At 37.5% G+C, this 23,639-nt stretch overlaps 1 long non-coding RNA gene across 1 annotated transcript in view; it reads right to left on the reverse strand.

Annotated features, from left to right (window-relative positions):
* Window positions 1-20,470: 20,470 nt before the first annotated feature.
* LOC125691055 (uncharacterized) overlaps window positions 20,471-23,639 on the reverse strand; it is a 33,373-nt gene continuing 30,204 nt past the window's right edge. The window contains exon 3 of the long non-coding RNA XR_007375899.1: window positions 20,471-23,131. This is a non-coding gene — a long non-coding RNA (uncharacterized LOC125691055). The remainder of the gene's footprint in view (window positions 23,132-23,639) is intronic.

Consider the following 23,639-nt stretch of genomic DNA (forward strand, 5'->3'; position numbering starts at 1 on the left):
TCAAGTAGCTTTTCATAGCAGAGCTGTGCAGAACATGAAATGAAACATTAGCAGTGCAAAAAGCTCCGTTAAGTCAGTAAACTTCTTTTCTGTGATGTATTTGTTCTTATTCTCACAAAGAAAGCAGCTCACTCACAATTTTTTCATACTTTAGTTGTCTTTCCCAGCATAGATTCAAATGCTTGTAGCTTCCACTTATGCGAGTAACTCTCAAGATGTTTGTCACAGCTTGCTTTTTGTTTGAAATCAATGGTATCATTACTGCAGTACAAAAAATAAAAAACTACAACACCGCTTTCATGAAATGTCCCCCCTGGATACTTTTCACTTCTCTGCTTAACATTTATAGATGCCACTTTGCTCACATCTGTTGAAGTCATTTTTACTTCTTTTTCAGCTCAAATGCTTTTTCCCACCTCCCCTCATTCAAACACCATTGGCTGGTTTGCCTTCCACACATGCAAGTTTCTAACAGCTAAAACCCTATGCTACCAGCTGAGAAACCTGCTGATTCGATTTGTCATGAGCACATGGCACATATTCATTTGTACTGAATGCAAATTAAATATATTCTTATACACATTGGCAAGATTTCAGTTTTAATTCAGAAGCACTGTGACTACCATGGTAAGATCGTAGCTTTAGTTATAAATGCGCCTCTATAAATCACACTGGATTTGGCCTTAACTTCTCAACAAGAGTTAATTTTCATAGTACATAATTAAATATTCTGATATCTTTACACGAAGATGTGGTTTCTTTTGAATATTCCCTTTTCATATTATCAAACATCAATTTATTTTACCAACACAAGTGTCAAAAATTCTAAAAAATGACGAAAAATGAAGCAGTACCAGCAGTGTTATATCTAATACTTTCTTACTTATCTTGACTCCATAAATTACAAATTGAAAACCTTCCTGAGCTTTATCTACTACCAGAACTTCTCTGTGAGGTGGCTTTATAGCATTTTTGTACATCCCATTATGTAGCAGTGACTACCATTTCATTTTATTTTCTAAAGTAGAACAATCCCATATTCCTCCACAACTGCTTCAAGCCATTCACTCAACTAACAGATTTTTTAACCTAGCTTGTGTCTCAGGGTTTTGTAAAGAGATAAAAAATCTATTCAATTGTATTTTTTTAATGAATTCTCATTTTAGAAAGAATCTGAATGGTAACAGCAGTATTTCATCCAGTGAGGTGTGAAAAGTACACTTTTAATTTTAGGATATGGAAAGATACGTAGAGTATAAATTAATGTTGAGTAAAAGAGGAGCCTAATACCATGTAGGATAATACTACCTTCATTGCAGTGAAATATGAAAAAAATTAAACCTGGTATTGGTATTTCATTGTGGTAAAGTATCCACTGAAAGATGGGTAGTAGCATCAGGTTTGTTTCCTTTTTAGTTTGATAGGAAGTTCAGTCTCATTTTATAGGGATCAAAGGACAATGTAAGAAAGAAAGAACTAGCAGGTCTGGTTCTGTCCTTTGTGAAGATATCTAAAGCACAGGTCTTCCAACATTTCCTGATACTTCTGAAAATCTCATAGAAAATCAGCTTGATGAACACTTACTTCACATGCTAACAGTCTAGATCATGGGTCTCCAACCTTTTGTCTTGCCTGGACTGCAGTGAGTGAAGAGGAATTTGCTTTGGCCGCACATAAAATATATAATGTAGTTAAGGTATGTAAGCAACAAAACTTTATATTTTAATCTTTTTTTCTTATGAAAAAAATAGAGAGAGAGCAACAGAAACAGAAAACTAGAGGGATGTTTGTCCTTGTCTGTGAAACTAATGTGTCAGTGGCTGGTTCAATGGCACTGGCTGCAATTCCTAGAGCTCTCAAGGTGCTCAGTAGAGATTTTTGATGTAATTTTATTCTACCTGTGCTTCATCCTTGAAAATAGTTGTTCACAAATGTACATACTGCAAAAAAGTGGCGACATGAATCAGGTGTGATGGTAAAGAAAGAGACATTTCACTTTGATGAGAGAGGTCTTATAAAACTCTAGTAAGGAGATAGGATAAAAATTTTAAATTGAATATCTGATTGTAACTCAGTATATTCCATCTGAAAATTCTCAGGTAATGAACTTACGTTGACTGAAAATGGAGTTGCAAATACACAAAAAAATTGATGATTTTTTAGGCAATCTTGAAACCTACTTTCAAGTTCCTGTATCACAACAGAAAGCGCAGCTGCCTATTTTTCACTGTTCACAGGACTGTGTTTAACCAATATATCAAACTGCATAAAACTATTTGCCATAACTTGAGTCAGAACTGCACTGCACCCTTCCTGTGTCCCACTTTCAGCCCAGAGAGTGCCAATGCATATTACAGCACCACACACAGATGAAGGACTAAAAGTTACTAAAATTCCTCTTTGAAAAGAATAGTGAGACATCAATGCTACGTCACAGTAGCATACAGCTTTTCAGTGTTATATTTTTCTTTCTTTGGGTAAGAAGGTTGCGTTTTATTACTTCTTGAGGCTTTCCTACTTCAAACATAAAACGGGAATTTAATCTTGTGCATCCACCAAGAAGTATTTCATTGGAAATGTTAGACTGCTTTCTACAAAGAAGCAATCTAATTTTCTTGTGATTTTCTTTGAAAAGCTAGGTCTATGCCTTCTACATAGGTCGTCATTTGTGTTAGTCACACTTGCTAAAACTCTGTAGCGTAGAATCACTTCTTTATCTTTCCTTCCGAGGGTTCCTTATTGGCAAGTCACAACAAACTGTAAAATTTGCTACATTTACCATGAACAGCTTGTGAAACATGTCAACTTTCTCTATAATTTTCACAGGGCTTTAATTATGAATCAATGTGATGGTATGAATAGGGCTATTCATAGCTAATGCTTTCAACATGCAGTAAGCAATATTTCTATTACTTAAACATTGCTTATATCCACAGGCACTTCATTCTGGATTGCTTCTTTTGTGAATACCCAGGCATATACATTTTACTCAATCTAATGGTCAAGTTAAAAAGGAAGTGATGCATTTTCCATGGAATTTTACATTGTAAATAAGAATGAATTTTCTAACTTGAGAGTTGCAATTCCCCTGGGACTGTTTGTGACTGACACTATATTTTATCTACACATTGAAACAACACACTTATCAAATGGAAAAGAAGAAGAAAAATTACAAGAGATTTGATCTTCTTTACAGCTTCTAATAGTAAAATATACTGTATGATTAATGAACCTGTCAACTGTAATGGGAAGAATATGTAACAAGTAACTGCATTACTTGTTTGCGATTTTTATCTTTTATAAATGCAACCATGTGCAGGGTGATAAGATTAACTCCTTCTTCCTTTTAGTGAGCATTATATAAAAGAATAATGCAGTCTTAGCAGTTCCTTTCTGTCAGTTCTCAAAGTCTTAAGAGTTGGAATTTTCCTTAATTCCAAAATAACTGAATTGTTATTATTTCACTTGGCATATCTACACATTGGATAAATAATTAACAGGATTGAAAGACAAAAAGTCCACATAGCTCACCTGTCTCTTGCCATTTATTTGCTTATATTTTGTACCCTGAAGCTTTTCTGTCTCAAGAAATAGTGGTTTTAAAATTTCTTTGGGATTTTTATAAGGCCTACCATAGGAAAAGCCCTGGGCATACACACTAGAAGCTGACTGGCAACCCACGCAGCATGGCATGAGGGATTTATCCCATAAAAATCTATTCCAGCGCAAATCTTTCAAAGGTTCTCTGTGTAACATTGTGTCCTTATCTCTTAGACTCTATGAAAGATATTAGGAAAAGCACTTTTAATGTCCAGTGAAATCAAAGCTTTAGGAATCCTAACACTGTTTAAACAATTTTGCTTTGCTTCTACACTAGGATGCAGTGGTAGGATCTTGATACAGGAGCCAAATCTTGTATTTCTTGCTGTTTTCTCACCATCTCTTGGGAGAGAATAGGAAGGGCAGCATTTTTACATGTAAAACTCAGAAACTTTTCATTGTGTGATAGCCAGACATCTCTAAGAAAAGTTTTAAAATGCTTATGTAATTTTCCTATTCTCAGAGGAAGGTCTAGTGGCAGTAAAATCAGAGGAAAATAATCTCCTTTGTTTGGAACTTAGTTCTTAAATTTCAATTAGATCATTGTCTTTAAGTTCCTTGTGTAACTTGTCCCACTGAGAATAATACACATATACTCCACATGTACAGAAATTTTGGATTAGGATCAGAAGCAGCATTTGCAACTACAGTCAAGCCCGTTGTTTTTTATTAACAACACAAAATATTTTCTAATTCTCTGATCAGAAAGAAGAAATAAGCATGGTTTGATGTATTTGAAAATGAGCATGTAATGTATGAAAATACTTCATTTCCCTACAGTGTTTGAGAACTTGGAATTTTGCATTTAAGAATGAAGTTCTGATCTAAAGAACTTGGTGATGCCAGATGTGGGGATGGGGAAAAGAATTTGGTGTTGTTTCGTAAAAATTCACAAAATTACCTGTGATTAAATTGAGTGGTATTGAGTGGGAAAACAAATTTGTCACAATATATACAGTTTGTTGCACTGTGTTATTTATTGCAATGTCACTACATGAGTTAGTCTAGTAACATCAACACTGCAGGATACAACATACATGTTAACTATTCGAAACATTTTAAAATCAACCCTGTCTTTGGCTATCTTTTTTATTTAGAAAAAAAAAAAAAAAAAAAAAAAAAAAGTCTTCTAAACTGAATGTCATGTTCCATGTACAGAGAAAAATATACATTCATCTATATCTTTGGCACTGGCCTTGTTCAGCCTGGAGAAGGGAAAGCTCCAATACTTTTAAAGGGAACTTAAAAAAAAACAAAAGGGAGACCAGCTTATTACACAAGTTGATAGTGATAGGACAAGAGGAAATGGCTTTAAACTAAAAGTGGGGAGATTTACAATAGATGCCAGGGAAAATTTCATTGAGTGGGTGGTGAGGCAATGGCACAGGCTGCCCAGGAGATTGTGGATGTCCCATCCCTGGAGGTGCTCAAGGTCAGGCTGAATGGGCCCTGTGTTTTCTGCACAGTCACTCTTCTCTGAGTTCAGGACTAACGTTAAATGAAAGAGGAGTGTGATGAACAACTTCTTCTGGCTCTGTTTTCACATAGTATTGCATTTGTAAGGCGGTTTTATAGTTCTTCAGATGTCAAAGGACTGCACAATACTAAATAGAAAATTAGCTATATGATGCCTACTGAACTATTCAATGCCATTTTGCTCAGGCAATTTTAAATGTGAAAAGATTCTTAAAAGAATTAGTTTAAACAAGAGAACAGATATCAGAAAGAAAAGGAAAACAATAGTTTGAAGAAAGACAACTTTAGCTTAAATAGAGGTTCCATATTTAATATACTAAAGTATTACAAGAAACGTTTTAATTATTAGAGGTGTATATAAAGAGAATACACATGGATAAACTGTGGATAGTCAAATAAAGTATCATTCTGGAAAGGGAATAAAAAGTGTTTTAGGGTGTTGCACACATGGGAAGCTAACGTCTATAATCTTTAGAATATCGTACAATCACTGCTGCTGTCATTATTCTTAAATAATCTATCTTTTAATTATAGAAAGGATAACATGACAAGAAACCACCAACACAGATTTTGAGGATGTACCATATCAAGACTTTAAAATTTTCTCCTGTGAGAGAAAAATTTTTCTTTCTGTTGGTGGAAAATAATAGACCTAACTTAGCTTGATATTTGTAAAGTTTTGAAAGCAGTCTAAAAAAGATTTTAAGAAGCAACCTACAGAAAAGACGGTGTAGGTGAATAGACTACAAGACAGAAAGTAAAAAAAATTCGGCTCAACAAATTCAACTGGGAACACAGACCAATTTAATTTGGCAATCACACCATCCTTTTTTGAAATGAAAATGAATACAACATGTACAAAGTAGCAAGGAATGATAAGGGACTTAAAAATCATAACAAAGTTGAAAAAAATGTGCTTAGGCAGAAAAGTGATTTTTCTTCTAATACATATCAAGAAGGAAACGATCAATATTCTTTGTATCTAGTGAGAAAAGTAATTGTCTTAATGTGTAACAGGAGGCATTTCTGCTAGCTATTAGGAAAAAAAATCCAACCAGTTTTATAGTAGTGCTCCAGTCTTTAGCAGTGAAACACAGTGATCATAAGAGCTCCCTGATTAGAAGTTATTTAAAACAGTGAAAGTAAACATGTCAGGGATGGCCTAAGTGTGAGTCTTTAGTTTGGAAGTAAGGGAAGGGACTACATTAATCCTTCCAAGCAATTTCTAGGCCATTTTTTTTTTTTTAATATTCTCTTGAACGCTGATAGGAGACAGTAGTGATCTGTGGATCCATGTGTTATGAGAGAGACCATAGGATCCCTTTCTTGATTCTTTCTCCTATGAAGCATCACTTGGAGGTTTAGGAAAGCCTTGGACAACTGTGAGCAACTCTGTGGGATTGATACCCCAAAAAAGGCACATCAGCATAAGTCCTCCCAGAACAGAGAAATCCTAATTTATCAGCCAGTACTTATGCTCATTTCTTAATTCAAAACAAAATTTCAAGTGCTCATATAGCACACGGTTTTTGTTGAAGAGCTAAATTTGTGTTTCACTTCATGCTGACACAATAGCATCTTATATGGTACCAATTGTAATCCATAGTAAATGTATTATGTACAAGAGTATAGCTAAAAAAAGACTCCATCGCTTAACGTGAGTTGAGATATGCATAACTGTATCTGTGCTCAATGGTTGAGGTCAATATTCAGCAGCTCCACAGGCTGCGCTTACCGCTGCCTGTCTCTTCCAACAGAGCTGAAAGATATCAATGACATGATTTGTCTGCTCCAAATGTCCTGTAGCCAAACTGTCTTCTTCTATGCAAATGCTTACTGAAAGAAATGTCTTAAACTCTGGAGTAAGTCTTGATGTAGCACTTCAAAGGCTGTAGAATTCAGACATTTACTAAGTTGTCTGAGTTGGTAAGTAGCAGTTTATTTTTAGTGCCTCCAGAATTGGCGTGAAATGCCTTCCCTGGCTAGCATTTCTGCTCTGACTATACGAGCAGTCAGTTAATATGTTAACATATTACACTTGCCAAAATAAAACTCCTAAACCGCACCCACTGACATTAATGATAGACTGTGGAAAGGTTATTAATAATCTGAGTTCAAGTTTTGCTACTAACTGTCAAATAAAGTGTAACGCTACTGAATTCATAATGCAACACTGGAATGAGGGAATTCTCTGCATTTAAAAGATTTATTGGCGTAACTATATTAGTTTTCTATTGTGTATTTTATGTCAAACAGCATAAAATTCTATCCTCATTTGTACCGTTATTTGCTGTTCTATCTACTATCCCTGGAGAAAAGAAATGGACGATAAGCAACATCTAGCTTTTTTTTCCCCCCAAGGTCCTCAATTTACATGAGCATTTTTTAAGCATCAGCACATATACAGATAGGTTTTTTGTTTGTTTTTACTCTTGTTCATAATAAAGTTTACCCCTTCAGTCTCAAGTAATGCCAGCTGGATTTTTTGCTTGTTTGTTTGTTTGTTCTTAATGAATGCTGTATGGCTAAAAAACATAATTGTAAAAAAACAGTAAAGAACTGGTGTAGAAATCCATCAGTTGCCAGATTCTTAGCAAATATTGCAGTAGAATGCTTGACTTCTTAGCTTTGTAATTGAGAGAAAAATCTGAATTTTCCACATGGACTACCATCACTCAGACACTAGCTAGCTAACTCTTCTCCAGCTCTCCTCCAGTTGAGAGATCACTGACCAAAATGACTGTTGTTATAATTCAGGGCTCACTATGGTAATGAAAATTTGTCTCCTATACAACAGCTCTTCCACAGCTGTGGCCAAGCAGCACTACTCTGTTGAGAAGCAGTTATCTTTCTGATCACCTGACAGTATCAGTGAATGGGCTTAAGTCTAGTTATGCAAAAGGCTTCAACATTCTCATGATGATATTCTCCTGTGGGAATTAAGCACAACGTTTAAACAAAAAGCAAGCCATTTGCAATTTGCAGGAAGACTGTTACAAATATTCTAAGACCCCTAGATTCTATTGCACCAAAAACCTCATCACCATATATTTCTTGAGTTACAGATGATGCAGACTAGTTAACCAGGTAAGAGTATTCTCTTCATTTTTCTCTTTAGTTTACATCTTGGGATCTCGAAAACCTTTTGAGGAAGTGACAGCAGGCCTTTGTGGTACATCTAGATACTGAGGCTATACTAATACAGGTGTTTTTGTTTTGTTTTTTTTTTAATATAAATTAAAAATCTACCATTGCCTCTGAGATAGCTGAACTCCAACTCAAAGCATGTCCTGAGTTTGTTTCCTATACAAAACAAAATGAAGCATCTTATTGCATTGCCAAAGTACCTGTGAACCTATCTATTAAAAGAAATCCCTGAAGACATTTGTAAACCAGGACCAAATTAACAGAACGCCAGCTAGAACAATGAGTATTCAAAATACTGTAATTTTTCAACATTTCTCACCATTAAATCATTTTCAGTGGTCTAGGCCAGATGCAATATGTGAAGGAGAAGCAGCTGCAGGGAAACGTCAAGCTTACTAGTTTCCAATGAAGTACTATTGGAAAAGATAATTATCATTTAAAGTCTGCCACAGCCGCCTTCACCTTCTGCACTACAGACATTGTTAGTGCTTGTGGATATTGGCAATTGTTATATACAATTACTCATGTTACATTAAAAGTGCTCTCTAACTGCACTCTAGTGATTTTGACAGTGTTTCTGCATCCCTTGGCTGTTTGAGAGTCTCATTGTATAACCTTATGGTGTTGTTTTTGGAGCAAAGCTGTAAAACTACAAAATGCTCCAGAAATGTTCATGTACTTAAGGTGACTCTGATGAGTCTGTTTAACTTTCAATACATGCCTCTGAATACAACACTCAGGTCCCAGCCCTGAATACTCACCCACAGCTGTTATAAGTTTATTTGTGCCCTGATGATCAATGAAGTTACAAATTAAAGCCTCAGAGAAACAAGCTATTTAATCATTTTTATTTTTAACCTTTCATTGGCATCGAATTTTCATATTTATAAAAGCATAGGACAGAGGGGATGTAACTTCATCTTACATCCATTCAAGAGAACATTCACTTTCAAAGACCAAAAACCATACCAATGGAAATGAATAAACGTATTGTTAATAAAGAACAAGTATTGCTTTCACACCTCCAAAGTGAGAAAAATATAAAATTTGCATTTGGACAAACAGGCAATAAAACACTTCAGGGGAAAAAAAAAAGTGTACATAGGCTACATATATTGCATACAATGAAGAGATGAGAGCGTTCTGGTGGATGAAAATCTCCAGGTGTTTCCTAATTCTCTTAATGGGCATTTCTGGAGCTTAAGAATTTCACACTTGACAGATGCAACTTCCTGAACCTTCTGGTAACACCGTAGATACATTAGGGAACCTCAAGAGGTAACACAAGCTTTCACTTTTCATTCCACACGGTGTCTTTCAGGTCAGTTGCCTGTTAAATTCCGCCTCCAGATAGCCTACAAGGTCCAGAGTTCTGTACACAAAGAATAAGATTTAGGTGGGGGTGGAAAGCAATTCAAAATTGAAAGGGATCACTGCAGTTTCAGAGGCACCAACTTTGTGTGGCTGATATTTGTTGCCAAATATTGATCAGCTTAGTGACAGTAACAGCTGACAATTACTGACTAATTAATATTAACATAGCATTTTGTGACAATATTAATATAGCATTTTGCCCAGTTAGGAAGATGCTCTTTTTGGGGCATGTATCCAAATCTTGCTTTAAACTGATGTGATGTTTTAACAGTGGGTCTCTTCATAAAAGTTAGGGTAAAATAAGGATTGTCACTGATATGCAGTCCTGCTCCAAGAAGCAGTTATTTGATTCATCAGTCCATGCTGTTTCTCTTCCCCATTGACATAAACAGGCCATTCCTAGGGTGGAAAAGGAAAAAATAATATATATATTTGTTATTTGCTTGTACAGCAAAAGGACTTGTAGGCTTATGTTTCAGCTAGGGGCTTTCTCAAGCCTATGCATCTACAAATTATATAGTTCATCCTTTAAGTGCTGTTGGATCTATTTTGATCCCATACTTGCCCCTTAGTTGGACATACGTCAGAACAAGAGAGGATTTTTCTGTACTCCTCAATTGAGAGAAGATACGTACCCTAATAAAGTAGTAACAGAGCTCCTAATCTCCTACCCTTGCTTTCTGTCTCTGAGCCAAGATGTGCATGCATTCCAGTTTTGTCACTCAAGTATTTCAGTTTTTTTCCATTTTTATCATTCTCCTTTGCTTGTATGCATCCATTTCTTTTCCTATAGCCACTTGTTCCAGTTCTCAAAAACAAGTGGGGGTGGAGCAGAATTAATTTCATTTTTAGCTTAGTAAATATAAAAATCTAAGAACTGAGTAGCAAAAGGCATTGAATTTCAGTCATAATTCAACCAAAATAATAAAAATGTGGTCTTTCCAAAACTGTTCTTGGCAATATAAAAAAATGTTCATACTCAGGAGCTACAGCAAATAAAGCACAGCATTTTTTGTGACTGTCATCTTCAAACCTTTCAACAGTATTGCCTATAAGCAATAGGCCAAACTCTGAAATCTGCTGTATGAGTGCATAAAAAACACAATTCCATCACTCCAGTGCATAAACTCTCACTAATTCAGACAGAAAAGAGGTCTGAATCCTAAAATTTTAAGCCACACCCTCCTCAATTCTGACAGTTCTACTTGTAACAGTTGCATTAGCGAAGCAGGAAGTGTGCAGTAAGATGCCTATCCTTTGTAATGTAGATGTCTTTGTAAAGAAGGCACGATTATATTCTGAATAGGTCAGTCTCTTCTCCTGGCATTTCTTCTCTCTTTCTTATGACCTTTTACAAAGCAACTGGCAGCTTTTGCAGTCTTTTTGGAACTGTCCATTTAAGAGCATGAATGGAAGAAGCACGGTTTGACCATCTCAGTTACTGCACTGACTTATTGCAGGGGCAGTAACCACCTACTGCGGATGAAGCTGTTTCTTCCTTAACAGCATGTCTCCAATTCAGGTTTAACTTTACTTTGTCTTCTGTTTGTTCATCCACGTTTCTAAAGATTTAAATAAATGTGCAGTCACATTTGTTCATGGAAAGTAACAAATGAATAAAACTGCACTGAACAGATTTGAGTTTCACAATGTATGCCGAAACAGATGTCGTCTTTTGAATGGCACTGTAAAGAATTATTAATATGGACCTACCCTGGTTATGAAAGAAACAATTAGGAGCTTTAATCCAATCTCTAATATTTCAAAAATGTTCTTTTTTATTAGATTTCAGCAGCAAGGAATACCATTAGATAGATCACCAGAGTAATAAGCAACATGATGTCGGGTTCCACCCCATCTGTGATATTTTAAAACTATACTCTACTAGTGCCAAACTTTAGATTTCCCAAGGGAACATTTATAAGAATACAAAGCTCAATAGGCAGCACTGATGCTATAGTAAGGATTTATGGTCATTTTCACTACAGAATAAACATTCTCTATAAATATAGCATGTAAGACTTTTGTTAGTAGAGAAGTGGAGTTTGGCTGAGATGAAGGATTTTATTCTGTTCATACAGTACAGAACTATAATATTTTCAGAACTTTTACTGCTGTACTGAGGTGGAGGAGTGGCAAACATTTAAACTTTTATTAGTGAACCAGCTTTTAACCCGTGGAGAAACAGCCTTAAATATGGTTTATAATCTGTTCAATGAATCTGATAGCGTTAGCTTGGTCCCTATTGGATACTTTTCCATATTTCAAAAACCATTCTGCTTCCCAAATTTGGCACAACTAGCAACTTTTGTGATTTAAAGCCAAGAACTCAAATTGTAGGGTGTGGGAGATTGGGTTTATGGACTATTGAAGAAGCTGTGAAGAGGAGAATACACAAGGTCTGTCACAACCATCTGTCCCCACCCAAACAATTCGAGGAACAGAAATACTAAGTGTTTTTCTCAAAAGGAACAGGCCTCCACAGGCTGCCTATGTGGATGACAGAACTAACTCTGACCTGAGAATGTGCATTTAGATAATTCAGTGTAGAATCCTACAACAGTTGAAGATAATCCCAGGTGAACAAGCTTACTCACTCCTGTCATTGAGACATCCAGAAGTGTTGCAGTCCAGTCTTCATGGACACGTATCACATAACTACAACTAGAGCAAGCATTTAAGGGCTGGTACCAGAGCTGTCATTTAGGATTTACATGGAAATCATGCTCCTCAAAGCCAGAGGTCTAATTGCCAGCAGAGTAAAACTCTTCATGACTTTTCTTTGGCTCCTCTGGATCACTGAGTTTTAAAATGCTGATGTTACAGCGGTGGAAACCGTGCCAAATATAATGCAGCCTGTGGACCTATCCTTAGAATTCTTCAGTGTGGGGATGAATGCTGCTCCTGACGGGAAATGTTACACAAGAAGCTATCTGGCAGAATTGTCTTGCTTATGGGGCTAGGATGGAATTAGAACAAGATTTGACAGAGCAGAGATTGCAGTCACTTTAATGACAGAAACTGTTACTTTTTGATGGCTGTATTGCAGTCACAAACACAGGCTTTAACTTAACTCTAGCAACTCGTAACAGCCCTGTAATTACTCCTAAGTGGTTTTCTCTTCTGGCTCTAGTTCTCATTCTAGTCTTCTGGCTCATGAGCATGAGGAAATAAATCTCTTAAATCTGTTCCTTTCCTGAAAATCAAGTCTGGTATAACTATAGACAGGAACACATACATATTATTTATATAAATACAAGACCGGAGCAAATGCCACTACCAGCCAGGTTTCACGGTCAGAATAGCAGATATCAAAGACTTTGGTTTACTGATGGCATAGTACAAGACTGCACTTTGCTTTCAAGGGGTGAGATGAAATATCTGGGTATAATGATAAATCTTTGTAAGACTGAAAGTTCAGATGTAGGCTAGAATCATCAGAATTACTGTCACATGATATATTGATTAGTGCTTTGTTAAGCTGTTCAATTAGGTGAGGATTTGTGACAAAATGGATTGAAGAACAAAGTTTGTAGCTAGATGCTTCCAGTAGAGCTAGATTTCTAAGTGTTTTGTTTTTACCCAGCAGCAGCTCAGCACCACACAGCCATTTGCTCACTCCCCACCAAGTGAGGTAAGGAAGATATTTGGAAACAAAATACAACTTGTGGTTTGAGATGAAAAAACAGTTTACAAAGACAGTGAAAGAAAATGCAATAATAGCTTATATATATATATGCACTATGTACATAAAAGCTCTGCAGTTACTTATTACTCACTAACTAATATCAACACACTACCTCACTGACTGCCACCCAACCTATCCTCTAAGCAACTTACAACCCCAGCCAACTCCCCCAGAACTTTATAGCTTTCTACATGATGCCATGTGGTAGGGAATAACCCCTGGCCTACTTTAGGCCATCTGTCCTGGCTCCACCCCCATGCCACCACACCATCATGTATGACGTATCAAGGATAAAGCAAGTATGCAGTTTCCTTTAAGACTGAAGTTAGAATGGGGTTTGCAAAGGAACCAAATAGCTGTGAAATTATTCACAGGGTCCTGAAGCACAATATGTTTAGGAAAATATTTTTGCTGGTAAACGAAGATCATTAATTTCCAGGGGATACAGATCACAAGGTTGCACTTTCAGTTAGGGCAGACTTGACACCAGGGTTAGTGTTTGGGCCACCAGGTCATAGGAATATACTTATTGATAGAAAATAACGTGAGATATGTAGAATTTCAGTCCTACCAGAAGAAAATGCTTACAGAAAGGTACAAACTGCATTTTTTCTTGGACCATTACTAAAACACCATGATATAACTACAAAATCTGTTATCGTAAGTGATCTAGGTTGACCTTATATGGTCAGAACATCCCCTTACTCCTTTTATTTATTCATCAAAGTTATCTCCTACTCACACACATAAAGAAATTTGATGGCATTGTCTTCAGTGCCTTCCTGGAATAACAGCAACACAAAAACATAAAAACTAATTCAAAAAGACAGACTGCCACTGGTTGGATAAGTTCTCCTTCCTCTCCTGACAGGATACCATGTTATAACTTTTCCTCCAAAAAGGTTATACATCATTAAAGTTGCAATAAAATTATATCAGGCTAACAAAAGTAATCTACCACCATGCAGCAATATGCAGATATAATGAAAGACAAAATCATTTCTCACAGCTATCTGGCCTACTAATTATCCCTGAATATGCAAATTTGACATGTTCATTGTAATATTGGAAATATTTTTTTCTCATTGCATAATAGAAGATGGGTTAGAAGATTTCAGTAAAATGTGGAAATGTGGATGGAGATTGTTCCCATTCCTTCTAGAAGTAATTTTAACAGTTTTCTCCATCCCAATCACCTTCATGGGTGGAGAGTGATAAAAAAGGAGCAGACAGTGGGAAGGCATGGAGACGGCAAGTTAGCTCTGGCATTTGTCTCACAGGATACTGTCAATATTTAAAAAGCCACTGGCTATGTGCATGGGCAGAAAGCGATTCATTGTGTACTTAGGACAACTGTAGTTTAAGTCTTTTTGTTGCCTCTCTTCTTGCTTCTATTTAGTCTACATCCAGATTAAATTTGTTCCTTCATGTGCAAGTAGTAGGTCTTTCTGCACACTACAGAATGTATAACTTCACTGCAGGGTGAAAGCGTTTCCCTGGATACATCTTGAGAAGACATTTGGCAGCATTTGTAATAGGGAAGAATCTAAAGACCAGAACTGGGTTTCTGGAAGGCTCGATCCTCTGTATGGAGCCCAAGCTCCATACAAGTGGAGATAAATTCTCCTTCTTGAAGCCTGTTTAAAGATTTTTGCAAAATATTACAGTTCCAGAAGATGTACCACAAATGGAAGACCTCCATTATGTGAAATTCTGCCAGGACACAACAATGACAGCACTTATCAACTCTTCTGACCCTCACAGTCACCTGCCAAAGCTGACACATGAAATGAAGCCAAGGCATGTATTTAAAACATCTCAAAAGTCCAGAGAAGGAAGACAGCTCCAGATGTAGAGAATTGTTATATGGAGTCAATTACAGCTGTTCCCTAGGGAGCTCGGTATCAGTCTGTAGCAGATACAGCAATGGGACAAACATCACCCTCAGCCTCCCCATTGTAAGGATGATTTCTACCACAGATGCAACTACACACAGCTAGGTGTGCTTCGTATTCATGTGATACAGTGCAAGTTTGGGACTTTAGTTGGACTAGACTACATGAACTTTGCGAAAGGTAACTGCATCAGTCAGGATAGAGCGGTCAGTATATAAATGCTTGCTAGAACATAAAAAATTCCACCACTGGGAATTTGGTTTAAAAAGACAAGATTCTATTACATCGAGATGGGATTAGACTTCTGGTCACAGTATCTACACAGAAAGAGGGTACTAAGCACTAAAGTAGTTCTGGAAACTAGTAAGCATGCTGTTACTTAAATACAAGAAGCTTCCCACTTGCAAAGTGAAACTTGTCAGGTACAAATTAAAATTAAATGCATTAAAAAGAAAATCAATAAGATTGGACTAAGATTTTGCTGTTTTCTCCGCGTTAAGCCACATACACAAGAAGCATGTTTAAGTATAGGGAGTATAGGTAGTTTCTGGTCTGTGTTTTGCAGTTATTAAATAGTTCTAAAAGGTACATCAATATATACTGATACGACAGAAGCAGATCCTAATAGTGACATATTTATTTTAAGTATATCACAGAATCACAGAATGGCCAGGGTTGGAAGAGACCTCAAGGATCATGACTCTCCAACACCCTGCCACAGGCAGGGACACCAACCTCCACATTCAATACTAGACCAGGCTGCCCAGGGCCCCATCCAACCTTGAACACCTTGAACACCTACAGGGACAGTGCATCCACAACCCCTCTGGGCAGCCTGTTCCAGCACCTCACCACTCTCTCTGTAAAGAACTTCCCTCTGACATCCAACCTAAATCTTCCCTCCCTCAACTTAAAACCATTTATCCTTGTCCTGCAGTTAACTACCCTTTCAAAGAGTTGATTCCCCTCCTGTTTGTAGGCTCCCTTTAGGTACTGAAAGGCTGCAATGAGGTCACCCCGCAGCCTTCTTTTCTCCAGGCTGAACAAGCCCAGCTCCCTCAGCCTGTCCTCACAGGGGAGGTGCTCCAGTCCCCTGATCATCTTTGTGGCCCTCCTCTGGACCCTCTCCAACAGCTCCCTGTCTTTCTTGTACTGGGGGCTCCAGACCTGGACACAGTACTCCAGATGGGGCCTCACAAGAACAGAGTAGAGGGGGACAATCACCTCCCTGTCCCTGCTGGCCACCCCTCTTCTGATGGAGCTCAGGATACCATTTGTCTTCTGAGCCGCAAGGGCATATATATTTTAGCCTATTCAGATTTTCATCTCAAAACATCTTCTCTTGAAGAGTGTATTATACCTTGACCTTTGTAGCAGTTACAATTCAGTAAACACAACTTTGAAGGTGGAGGTAAGTATTGAAAAGTAAATTAAACTTCAAGAACATCTTCCCAACAGGTGCAGAAACTATTTAAGGTTCTTCTTGAAAATTTCTAGAATGTGTACATATGTTGCCTCCTAATCTCTGTTTTCCTTTGCCTGACATTTTACTTAGAAGGGAGCTGTGGGTGTTCAGCATTCCAGGAAAGAGCAACTGACAGGGTCTTGACTTTTGTAGCAAGAAAACAAAATTGAAGGAACTATCTCAAAACATTTGAAAGCCATTACAGTATCAATCTGTAGAAAACAAACATATTTTACAGAATGTGTTTATTTCAATGCTATGCATATATTTCTAATGACCTTAATAATCTCTCAGTGATTTCTTAGGAGCAATTTTTTAATCAAGCTACTCAATTGTACAAATCTGACACAGTAAAGCAAACAAAATAGAAAAGGTTTTAAAGGATATAATTAGCTTGAAACTTATGTTTAAGATTTTCCAGATAGGATGAATCTAAAGACATACTTGAGGCCCTTCTTGAAGCAGGACTTACATCACACAATGCAATCATGTAATCATGGTTAAATGGCAGAAATATGCAAAAAGAGACAGACAAATTTCTACATTATTTAATTTAGAATCTCTGAACTTTTCATCATATGTTAGAATTTCAGTGAGTTCCGCTAACTGAATTTGAATTCACTCAGTTCTTCAGAATTCCATGAGATCAATTTCTTAGCACATAATTGCACCTCTTTATTTTCACATTCATCAGGTCATAAGTATCTCATGCCCTTAAGAAACTAAAAAAGAAACTAATGCACTGAAAGGAGGAAGAAATGCTACATTTCTCATCATCACCTCCAATGTTATAAAACTTCACTGCAAACTGAAAGGAAGATAAAAGGAAGATACTGTGGAGCAAGTATAGTTGTGCCCAATGAGAAGAGTTGAGCAGGGCCAGTGATGATCCCCTTCTAAAGCAAGTGATAGAATCACAAAACAACTGTATAAAAGATGATGACCAACTGCTGTGAACTGTTTTGGAAAAAGAGCAAGCAAATTTGCCTTGTCAAATGAGACAGCTCAGTGACTGGGGTGGAGAAACCAAAAGAAAACATGCATCTAACTCTAAGATGCAGGAAATTAAAACTTCTAGTTGCAAGCTTAGCTGTTGTCTGCAGAAAAACGTCCAGCATAATACAATCAGATGAGTGAATTCCATAGTGATTTGAATCTTTTGTAGTGTCCCTAACCCAGTAGCCTCCTTTCAAACATAAGTCTTTCACATAGATTTTAGATTATGCATCATTACAAGAACAGCAAAAAAAGCCAAACCTTTTAACGTTACAAATTAATGCTAGGAAAAAAAAAAAAGGACAGTGAAATGTTTTGTAATTCATGACTCATGATAAAGCAGATCTGATGAATGTAACAGTGAATGGAGAGTGAATGAGGACATTTGTGGATAGACTTTGGTTGGCCACGTAAAACAAAAGACAACATGTTCCCAAACGGAGACCATCCAAGATGGGCAAAACTACTGCCATCAAATGAATGAAATGAGTCAGGCACAGCTGGTGGAAGTACACAGTAAGATTCTTGAGGATGATTTTTAATTATATTATCATGGTCACAAGAGAGAGGCCCAACTCATGTCCTGATGCAAATTGATTACCCTCCATAAAGTGTCCCTAGGAGAGCCTCCAAACCGAGGTAATGTTTCCAAAAGACAGTTTGGCTTCTAGTCACAGTGGGTTTGTGATGTCTCGTTCTTCTCACAGTGCAAAAGCCAACCCACTCAGGTGTGAAGCATTTGATGTATGGAAAAATTAACCAGCATCTAGAGACAGAACTTGGCACAAGATGAAAAAACTGGCAGATGAGACAATAGACTGGGCAAAATTTATAGGGGTTCCATTCCAGTTTTGTTGAAAGTAATTCTTTTTTTGCCATCCATTCTACATAGCCTTCCTTTTAATTTCATTTCAGGCTGTAAATCCAAATAAGTAAGAAAGCCAGGCTACTGTGTGCCATGAAGCCAATCTGCAGGGAAGCAGGAAGAAGATTTATCTTTTTTTTTCTCTAAAATCTCTTTGTTTTAAAACATACTTCTAAAGATAACATTAAAATCAGGGTGATTTTTTTTTGTCATTGTGGGTTTTTTTGTTTGTTTGTTTTTTGTTTTTTAATGAAATTGAGTCAGAATATCTGAGCCCATATGAATTACAGAGTAAATGCAAAGTCTCAGGGTAATCAATCAGATGGAAAATACTATTTTTAATAAAGTACAAAGCCAAAATCAGTGTCTTGAGCACTGGAGAATTGTTGATGGAGTCCTGCATCTATTTCAAGGACCTGTGTTTAGAAAAAGAATGTATCCAATATTTTGTTTAAAACAAAGCAAAGCAACAACAAAAGTATCCACACCTTTTTACCCAAAGACACATCCTCTTAGCTCCTTCTGAAGATCAGTCTTTTCTGACTTTCTTTCGATTTCTTTTGCTTTCTTCCTTAAAAGTTCTACTGCTTTGTTGGTTTGTTTGTTTTCTGCACACAGCTCCCACAGGAAAAGAAAACAAAATTATGTCTCATCCCAAACTTTCTTACTCATTTCCTGCATGTGGCCAGAGTTTTGGGAAAGGCTTCCTACTTTATATCTACTTTTCTATATATGAAGGTAATTATATTTTTCTTCACTGACTAGTTAGTGGATATGTCACAGCTCAGAATTACTCAAAATTTCACATAACTCCCAGAATAATGTGACACATTTAGAAGAAAGTATCATTTCCTCACTGCAAAGCTTATGTAGACCAAGGCACTCAATGATGATCCATGCATTTTTCCAAATGCCCATGAACATCTACACTGTAAAACAGCTTGATTTGTATCCATATATTTTCCTCCTCCAACCGTGTGATAACCTGCTCTAGTAAGTAACATTTTTAGCAGCATTGTTAGTGCTTCAGTAGCATGGCTTTTCACACTCCATTGTAGAAAAAGCTAGTGTTCTTTTACAAAGGAACAATAACAACTCCAAACTTAATTTGCTCAGGTCCTGCTATCACAGAGAGTTGTGTAGTACTGTATTGATCCAGCAGTAGCAGTTATTACAGCATCTGTTCCTGTATGTGTGGTAGATGTTCATCTACATGTACGTCATCAACTTTTATTAGGTGGGAAATATGGGAATATATTTATGTGTACCTATATATATAGAGGATGTACAGTATTTTGAAGTGCCTTACTTGTCACTGGGGATATACATATGCCACTGTCACTAGACTTCTTCTAATTTAAGAATGCCAAGACATAGATCCAACATGGAGCAGTACAGTAACAAATATACATGTGGCAGACAGAAGAGGGGGGAGAGATAGGAGGACACACCTCTATGAGGCTCTTATATAAACTGCATGCTGAGATAGGCTCAAATACAGGAAATAAGAACTAAAAATGTTTCTTTTCTTGAACTTCACAGTCATGAACAGTGAAACAGGTGATGTTCTAAAAGGGCAAAATAATGCCAGGCTCTATTTTGGTATGAACTGTCATTAGACTGATCACGTGCCTGCAACAATCTGGAGAAACTCACTCAAAATGTATACATTTTCATTGACATTATGAAAATTTTCTTTTGCTTCTTCCTGTCCTCCTGATTATGACACATAGATGTGTGGTCTGAACTTCATCCAAATCACAGAACATTTTCCTGAATCTTTTATTTCTTTCTGCCCGCACCACTATTCCCTTGTGTCACTGGCTGGTGCAGAATGTTCTATCAAATGTATGTGCATTTCTTCCATAGAATTAAAGAAAGAAAATTCTTATGTTCTCCACCTTGACAAAGGTAGACACTGGTATTTTTTATTTCTTTGGTGTGCATTTATTTCATCCCTTTACAGCAGCCTTCTCAGACATCAACCTACAAAGAAGTGTGGTAAAAACAATTCACTTAAAAAAGGCTGGGATCTACTGCATTGGCAGTGGGAGCAAGGGGGTATGTGGAGTGGCATCAGGACAATGAGTCCACATCTTTTATACTAGTTTCATTTATTTCAACTATTTCTTGTACAGGATGATTCATAAAGAGTTAAATAACCTGGAGAACCCCGATCAGATTAGGCAGAAATTTTCAAGGCCTTTAATCAGAAACTACAGAGCCACAAACTGCAAATGAATGATTGAGAAAGTTAGACAGCTACAGGACCAGCTGCAGGGAGTCTGCAACCATTTCAGAAACCACCTTGAATTAACCTGTAGGAAAATCCTGAGATTTGACAGCCAGAAGCAAAGACATTTTAGTGAAAACAAACAGGGTATTGAACCAGCATCTGGGGCTTGTGAATAATAATGCTTTCTCTTGCCCGTGCTCCGTATCCTGGACAATGTCATGAAATACAGTTATTGTGCTACCAACAGAAAGTGCCAAGAGGCCCTGAAGGGAGTCTTTCACATGATACTGCCACTGGGATTTATAAGTCAACCCTTCATCCCACCTGCACAAGCAAATCCAAATTCCAGGTACACATAAAGCCAATTTTAAGGAGCTTGTTCCTGACAGGTAAAATCCAAAGAAGATTCCAAGAGAAGCATGAAGAGAAGTTGTAACTGAACAAAACTTCCTTTCTTTCAAATTTTGACTTTGAATACACTGTTTTAACCACCCATTCTACTCCTTCCTCTCCTAACTCTAGATGGGAATCTATAGCAAGCTTCAACAAAAGACAATAAAATTACAGCATGCATAAAGTTGGAATGATAGTTGTTTAAAATTCTACACACACTTACAACAATACATAACAAACATATTTTTGATAATAAATTACACTTTATTACTGACAACTGTCCTAACTTGAGTAAAATATCATAGATATCTTCATAATTGCATTCATACAAAGATCTCAGTGTTAAGCATTTCGCAGAATCACAGAACGTCCAGGGTTGGAAGAGACCTGATGGAGATACCATTTGCCTTCCAAGCAGCAAGGGCATACTGCTGGCTCATGTTAAGCTTTTCATCTATCAAGACTCCCAGGTCTTTCTCCACAGGGTTGCTCTCAAGGACTGCTCCTTCCAGTCTGTATGGATGCCTGGGATTCCTCCGGCCCAAGTGCAAAACTCTGTACTTTGCCGTGTTGAACCTCATCAGGTTCACCCAGGCCCACCTTTCTAGCCTCTTGAGGTCCCTCTGAATGGCATCCCTTCCTTCTACCGTGTCAACCACACCACTCAGCTTGGTGTCGTCAGCAAACTTACTGAGGGTGCACTCGATTCCATCATCGATGTCATTGATAAAGATGTTAAAGAGTACTGGTCCCAAGACAGACCCCTAGGGGATGCTGCTCATTACCAGCCTCCACCTGGACATAGAGCCATTGATGACAACCCTCTGTCTGCGGCCTTTCAACCAATTTCTTATCCATCGAGTGGCCCACCCATCAGATCCCCATTCCTCCAATTTGGAGATAAGGATGTGGTGGGGGACCATGTCAAAGGCCTTGCTCAAGTCCAGGTAAATGACACTGGTCGCCTTCCCCTTGTCCACCAATGCTGTCACTCCATCATAGAAGGCCACCAGATTGGTTAAGCTTGACCTTCCCCTCGTGAAGCTGTGCTGGCTGTGTAGGTGTGATCCTCATGTGATCAAGCATGTCATCCAGGATGATCTGTTCCATGATCTTCCCAGGCACAGAGGTGAGACTCACCAGCCTGTAGTTCCCCAGGTCCTCCTTGCTCCCTGTCTTGTAAATGGGAGTGATGTGACCCTTCCTCCAGTCATCCGGGACCTCAGCTGACAGCCACAACTTTTCAAATATGAGGGAGACTTTTCAAATATGATGGAGGAACAGTGAAGTTCCTCCTTCACTGGACAGTGAAGCTGTTCAGCTGACGAAGTAGGTGTAAAGGTAAAGGTTTGTGTTGTTTTTTGTTTGTTTGTTTCTAATTTTAAAAACTTGCTTTCTTCCCTGAGAATCAGATTCTTCTTCAGGTGGAAACTCCTGGTATTTGAAACCTCACTTTCAGAAATGTTGGAAGTGTACTGAGGTAAAATGAAATTGTAGGTCAATGAAGGTCCAAGTGTGCCAGTCTGTATAAATTAAAGCTGAGGATTGCTGAACAGTACAACCACTTTGCACTGCTAGGATGTGTGTTGCGTAGAGCTGTGTGGTCAGGACATGGAGTGAGGGAGAAGGCTGTAATGTTCCCCTTGTTAATTTTTCACCTGAGCTGTTTTGATTTGAAGGTGTCCCATGCGCACATTTTGTTTGGTTTTTTTGTCAGACAACTACAGTTCCTTCAGACACCTGCAGAGCCTCAGAAGAGATATGGAGCATCTCAGAATCCCCATCTTCACCACACTTCCGCAACAAGGATACACCAGGATGGGCCAAACAAGGTCATGCAGCCCCACAGAGCTGAGGAATTATGTGTCTGGAAACTCGGGCTTGTACTGGGTTTATGTTCTCCGAACTCCTGCTGTGTGAACACCAGAGTGATTTTTAAGGGCTGCTTCATGGGTATTGTGTTGTCATGGCTGGAGCCAAAGTATGCAGCACTCATCTGTTTGAAGAAAGAACAGGGGAGAAATCTCTAGTAGATGAAGACCTTGAGAGAGTTTCTTTTAAGTCTTTCTAGGGTTTTTAGAATGGTGAAATCAAGCTTAATTGGAATTTAAAGACATCTGGTAGGAAAGACCATTGACACTTGATAGTTAAAACTGAATCAAAAAATACAACAGTCACATGTAGAAAGTATTTTGAAATAGCATATTTACATATCTTTAAATGTTTTGTATAAAATCCCTCAGCTCTTTACATAATTATTTATAGAGTTCATAAATAATAGTATAATGCCAATTTAAAATATATGGCAAGTATTTTTCCATGAAGTTGGAGAAGAAAATGTACTTCTACATTTAAGTAAATTTCTAACCAAATGTTGCAAAATGCCCTTTAGTTTAATTGCATGCACAAACACAAAAGCAAAAAGACAAAACAGCTTTTCATTATCTTCTTCATTACCATCATGGAAACTGTGAAAAAAAGATCAAATGGGAGTAAAGGGAGCC

The sequence above is a fragment of the Lagopus muta genome, chromosome 3 (genome assembly GCF_023343835.1).
Source record: "Lagopus muta isolate bLagMut1 chromosome 3, bLagMut1 primary, whole genome shotgun sequence".
Lineage (NCBI taxonomy): Eukaryota > Metazoa > Chordata > Aves > Galliformes > Phasianidae > Lagopus > Lagopus muta.